The sequence below is a fragment of the Megalops cyprinoides genome, chromosome 4 (genome assembly GCF_013368585.1).
Source record: "Megalops cyprinoides isolate fMegCyp1 chromosome 4, fMegCyp1.pri, whole genome shotgun sequence".
Taxonomy (NCBI): domain Eukaryota; kingdom Metazoa; phylum Chordata; class Actinopteri; order Elopiformes; family Megalopidae; genus Megalops; species Megalops cyprinoides.
The window spans coordinates 12,671,820-12,678,784 of NC_050586.1; positions in this window are offsets into that span (position 1 = coordinate 12,671,820).

The window sequence follows — 6,965 nt, forward strand, 5'->3', positions numbered from 1 at the left end:
TAGAAGTACAAGTATATCCCTGGATGTGGTGCAGCTTTTTAAGTGGACAAGGAATGTTGGCCAGGGTGATGCTCTGAGCTTAATGCCACTAGTAATAACTTGTGCCAGAAGCCAGAATTCTGTAGAATCTCAAAAGCTCAGCCTGGCTGGTCAGGAAAATTCAAGGTTGTGGCCTTTTTTCTTCAAGACAGGGAACAACCAATGCCCCAGAATATTGATGGATATACTGTTGTTGGAGGGGGTAGTTTTTTTTGAATGAGACAAAGTACTGAAAATACTGAGTTTTTGTCAATACATTAAACAATCAATGTCTATATGTTCAACATTTTATTCTCATGAATATTATGTTTTTACAGAACAGGAAAGAACTGTATAACATATTTTTTTTCCAGTAGAACATAATTTGATTGTGATGTTTGTACTTGTTTCAGTTTATCTGAAGTCATTTTGTATATGTTTTGCCCAGTCAAGTGATTTTTTTTTTAAGATTGAATGGTTAAATATTACTAGTTAATGGAGTGTCAGGTTTGTGTCAACAATACCTGTTGTGTTACATAACTAGGTACTTTTTAACTTGAAGAATCAATTTTTGAACATTTTTTGTACGTCTGTAGAAAGAAAGCGAATATTACATCTCAGATCTCCATTATTAATGTCTGTGTGCTGATAGTAGTAGCCAGTGCTGCTTGAATGTAAGATGGAAATGTGAACTATTGTAAAAACAGGGAATATTTTAAGAGCAAAATGGAGCTTTAGTTAAAATTTAAAAACTGATGTTACACAATTTCCTAGGCCTGAAATATGAAACTTCAATGAACCCATGGCAAGGGGCATTTTATGCTGGAATGGGTAAGGGAGGGATCAGGGGGAGTCTGCTCCTTGTCACGGAAACAGACTGTCACAGACTGTCTTACCCTGCGCTGTCACCCCAATTGTTGGCCTTGCTGGCCTGGAATTGGAATAGGCGAGGCCAGGACACTCTCTAGTGCTGTCAGTAAGTTGGGTCCTTCCTCTCGTAAAAGCTCAGCTGCACTGTAAACATGGACCTCTCAGCACCTGCTCTGTCTCTGTAGCTGGTCCCTTCCACAGACACACCAGAATATTCATCTCAACTGCTTGTCTGCTCTCCGTCACATGAATGAGAGCAAATGTTCTTTTTTATTTTGCCCTAAGGAGTGGGTTTGTCAGGCACAGCGAAATGAACCCTTCAAATGTGTGTGTGTATATGTGTTTGTTTTTACATTAACAATTTCATGAGCTGAAAGACTGTGACTATGTTGTATGCTGCAGTTTTACACTTAATGCTGTGAAAACAAATTCTGACGTAAATGGCTGGAAAGTTTTAGGGTGGAGACAATTGTCCAAGTGCCAGTACCCTGCTGTCTAATCTTTCTGATTTACAAAATACTGTTAAAAGGAAGCCATTAATCAAACATGGGATGGGCATAAACAGTCACTGAATGCAACATTCTGAAGAGCTTACCTGGTGGATTTTTTGTAGGAATGAAAGATTAAAATCACACTTTTCTTTTTAAGTATACAGCAGGCACTTGCCAAAATTTCTTCTCCCATGTGGCATTTATGGAGCCCCATGCAGGGCACCCTCATACAGGGCACTTTATCTGTGCCTTCAGATAATCACCATTTGCCAGCTGAACAGAGGAAGTTTATGATTTCATCTTACAAGTGTTAAATGACTTTCTTAGTTCTGACAGATCCCAGGTATGCAAAGAACAAGAGCAACCTGAACATCTCATGCCACAAGTGAAATTCCATGCTTTGCACAGGATTTGTACGTGTAATTTCATTAAATCTGCTTATAATAATAATTTTGGGTCGCTGACAAATAATAAACAATTGCGCTTAATGACATGTAATGTGTGAAAAAGGAGTTAAGCGTGTCAAGCTTGAAATTGGTGAATTTCCTATCTGGATTACCAGAAAAAACACTTGAACACTTGGATGCCAATGAGGAAGAAGTAACATGGCATATTTTGGAAGTGAAAAACAGTCTTTTTCAGTCTCAAGACAGGGAAAGCATCACGAAGAAAGAAGGACACAGAAAACAAATGCAAACTGGAAGCACCTCTGATTGTGGCAGTACTTTATACATCAGACAAGGGTGTGATTGGTAACTGCGCATAACTGGTAACTGCTGATATTATAGCCTACGCAGCACTTTCAACTTTCACAGTGAAAGTCCAAAATCAACAAAAGAGATCACATTTTCATTTCATTTCATAAATAATTGTATAAAATACTATACATTTAAACATGTTTTTTCTTTCCCTTTGAAAAAAAATAATAATAAAACGTTTTTTAAAAACAAAACCTTAATTTTGTCCAATTATGGCTCTCATAGACAGAGTACATTGTCCAAAATGACACATTCCATTTGCAACCACAAGATGTCTCTGCCTAGCTGATTTTAAAATATCCTCATTTTTTTTACCCTGAAGGAACACCACTGCTTCCCAATCCCCCTGTAAATGAAAATATTGCATGCTGTGGTGTAGCGGTTCAAGTTCATATACAGTTTCCCTACTACAGTCTGTATCTGGGACTTTACTTGTAATGCCACTGCTGTACTGAACCTTTAGATTAGGAAATGTGAGACTACAATTGTCTAATGCCCCTCCCCATGGGAAACCTATGCATTACAGTTTTTCCTATTCTCCCTCCCAGTAATCCCTACTGTGTGCAATTAAGTCTGAAATGTCTCCATAATAGAGAATATTCATAAACTTTTTGTATGTATAGTTTTCATAAATTTCTACAATTTAATTTTCTTGGTATGTTTCTATTTAATTATATTTATATGAAGTGCCATTTTGACGATTTAAAACTAACTCCTGTAAGATTATTAAGCTTAATGAGCTGCAGTTTTTATTATTGTTATTAGTTATTGTTAGCTAATTAGCTGTCTTGTCAGTAAGCAGATTTGACTCTGACTTGACAGGCCGTGATGATACTGTCGCTGTTTGTAGAATTGTGAGTAGACTTGCCTATCCTAAATGTGACACTGCATTAATTTTCAGTACCATATGATATTCCCTCTTGTTTAATAACAGTTTCTGTTTAATTTACAGTAAGGACAGTGGAAGAATCAGAAAATACCATCAGCTGTGTGGTTGGATCTTTTTCACTGAAAACTACATGCACCATGACGAGCAAGGCGCCAGACAGTAGGTCTCACTGCTGAAGAAAGGTCTCGTTACCTACTTTGCAAAATGTATCTGAGAACACCATTTAGACGTTAAAACTAGAAGAAAATGGAATAAAACTTCCTCGGATGTAATGATAACCATGGTAATTAAGTACCTTATGGTTTTAGCCCTGCCAAAAATTTCCCTTTCAGCGCCGGGCTCTTCTACAACAATACTATTCCAACACCCCCATCTGGTGGCAGTAATGAAAATGTGACTCATTATACCGTTTATATATGGGGGTGAAAGATCATATGTTTGAGGTGCACCCACAGCACAAGCTGTCTTGGATGGGGATATGGGGGCGGAGGGGTAGGTGGGTCAGTGCTGCAGCTGTGTGGAACAGGGGAGCTGGCAGCTCGATGGGATCAGGAGTCCTCTGTGCGTTCAGGTGTTGGAAGGCAGGGCCCTGAGGCAACTGCTAATATGTCTCTTCTAGAGGGAAGTGACACACCCAGGGGGGACAGGAAAAAATGATTTATGTGTATGAGTAATTACGCATTTTTGTACACTGAAAGCTGTTTTGTTGAGATGTAAATAATTTCATTTGCAGTCCATATTTTTACAAATATGTATGTATTGACTTATGGAGAATGTATGGTTTTTACCTGTGAGTAACTTGTCTCTGTTGTACACTGAGAGTTTTTTTAACATACTTTATCAGACTTGGAAGCAATACAATGCAGCAGAGTTTATGATACACTAGGTAACCAAATGCACATAGAGATGCGCAACAGACACACACACACACACACACACACACACACACACACACACACACACACACACACAAACAAATATGAGTGATAGATAAATGTGTAGATAGGAGTACCTAGTGATGCAATTGTACATCGCTTACAACGACTGGCAGGAGACCGTATCATAGCTCCAACCTTAAATGTTTATAAAAATATTAAACATGAGGAATGGTTTACTTCACAGAATTAGAACAGGCAAACCAATCAAATTAGTGTATGTAAGACCATGGGATGAATTACTGCACGTGAATTATGCCCCCAATAATAAGAGAGTTTTTATGAAATGCAAAATAGGCAGAGAACCTAAGTGCAAGTAGTATCTCGAATACAGGTCAGTGCAAATGTGTTCTAGAGAATACAAACATATCTGTGAGCTTGAGGTGAGACTACCTGACTAATGCCTGAAATGTCAAAGAATCAATCAGTGTACAGGCTAAATAGAGGGTCATTATGAAATGTGAAATAAGGGGGATTGTAACTGCTCAGTGTTTCAGTAATTATCAGACCATTTCCATGCAAATGAAGTATTATGGTATTGTTAACATTGCATTATTCATTAAAACCGCACAGCAGCAGTCTAATCATATGGACCAAATACCCATTGTATCTAGCATGGAAAGACTTTCTCAGTGTAGCCCTGCAAATACATAAACCGGTACCTGCACCTGTAGTATTACCCATAATGATTCCAACTCAGACAGTCGCTCGCACCATGTGCTACTGTACACTGCCCTCTTGTGGACAGATTTGCGAACTCGTTCAATTTTCTGTACAACACCATTGCAGATAGTATGGTTGGGGCAGCTGTCTTACATAAATCATAATGAATGAATCTGTTAAGCATCTGTAAAGCATATTTTCACTTGAAATAAGCAATTTAGGCATAGATGTTATGTAATAAACTGCATTTTTGGCATCTAATTTGTGTATGGTAGGCTACCATCCAAATTACTCTAAAAGGAATTTCCAGTTGTATAAGGAGTTTTCTGTACTGAGTTTTAAAAGCAGGAGAAGAGCTAAGATTTACAATAGACGTGACTAGTGGTCACTGTATTTTTTGTATCTTGCTTTAATAGGGTCAAACCCAGTTAAGCCCTTTTGAATTGTTAGGAATTTTTGTTATCAAGATTTTTCATGGAAGAACTCTGCCTCTTGTGGGTTTGATTTTGGTTTTTAGAAAATATATGCTGTATAATTTAAATATTTCCTTGATAGTTTCATTAGAGATCACACAGGCGTTGGCCATTTTGTGTGTTGTCTGTTCCAATGTTTGTTATCCAATACAAACATTTTGGCCAAATAAACAAACACCAAAGTAAACATTGTAAACCAAAGTGACACTCACACTTGGGTTGTTTCTTCTTCCAAAACCAGCAACATCGATCTCTAACCAAAAATATTTTGCCGTACAACTGATCAATCATTTAAAATTTTAAATAAATCAATAATTAAATACTTAATCTGGACATGTGCTTGTTAACCAAGCAAATAAGAAGTGGAACCGTAGAGTAAGACCTGTATTCTTAATTGTGTATGCTTTGTTGTTAACGTTACACTATGAATTGAAACAAGTGTTAGGTTTTTGCAGTAGTTACCTTGGTTAGATCTTTGCCGTGAGATTGAATTGGTCCTTAATTAGTAAACAAACTAATCTGAGCTGGTAATGTGAAACTAGAATTGACTGCAAGTGGAGTATCCAGCTTAACCAATTCTGGATTATTTGCTATTGTTATTGAGGTAGTAATTTTTCATTAAGTTAAAAAGCTTGCCTTGATTGATGAACATCTTTTTGATGCCATTCAGTAGAACAATGAATATGTCTGACCTAGCTCTTTATGTCAAATTTATGTCATATGTCATAGAAAAGGCGTGGCCTTGGTGTACTCCTGGTATAGAAATGTTCCTTTATCAGGGTCTTTAAAGAGCTGCAAGAGCTGCCAGTATGCCATGATAATTAGTGGTTACGTTTGACTGTGCACTTTAGATTTGTGTGTGAGTATTTTGAAACACCTTTAAAACATGAAACATTTTAAATGAGTCTACCTGCAACAGCTGCTGTCTGGCATGCATTTAGGTTCTTGCCCAAGTTTTTGTGGAAATAATGTCATGTAGTGATTATGATCATACTTTGATATCCTTTCCACCTGGTCAATGATTGTGTCCTTATCAGACCAAGTTGCCATGCCCATGTCCTTTAACAGATCACAATTTTCCAGCTCTCATGTCAGACATTGTCTGTTCCCCCTCCTTGTGCCTTATACTATGCAGTCTGCAGCTCTGTGACAGTCCATTCCCATTTGCATTCAGCTATACCGATGGTCTTTGAACATGCATGATTGAAACTGACCTTGTATGTTCTCCTAAGGATTTTGAGCAGGTCTGTCAAATCTCTCCAAAGAATATTCTGTTCCAGTTCCTGTCCTGACCTGACACATCTTGTACTGGATGGAAGTATTTAATTATGTACCTCACTAACTATGCCAGCACAGGCTGACTTTTCAAAGTTGCCATACAAAGTAGAGGGGAAGCTAATTCATTTCGCTTGGTGCCGGATAGCTCATTGATTCTTATGCAGGATTCTAAATCCCTCGCAACACAGATCATTATCCTGTGTCCTTTTTATGGTTCCAGCTCTGTGGAAGAATTTATGAATATATTTGAGCTGAACTTGTTCCAGTTGTAATTAGTAGCCACATATCTAAGAGGACATCATTACTTATGTGCCAGGAAATACACGCAAACCCTAGGTAAATACATGCACAAGCTTCTTTCACTGATGTATTTGCCATGTACTGAAGAACTCATTCTGGGACTTTGGTGTGAGTGTCTCTTTAACGGAGAACATGTTGAAATCTGTATGGAGCAGCTGCATCACCTACTGTATCCCTGATACCGACTGCTGCGGATCAGAAAGCCCCACAGGACTCCTCCAAATTGGCATGAAATTATATCTCCTTCTGACTGAGATAGCAGAAGCGCTGTCTCTCGTGTTAGGTTTTCT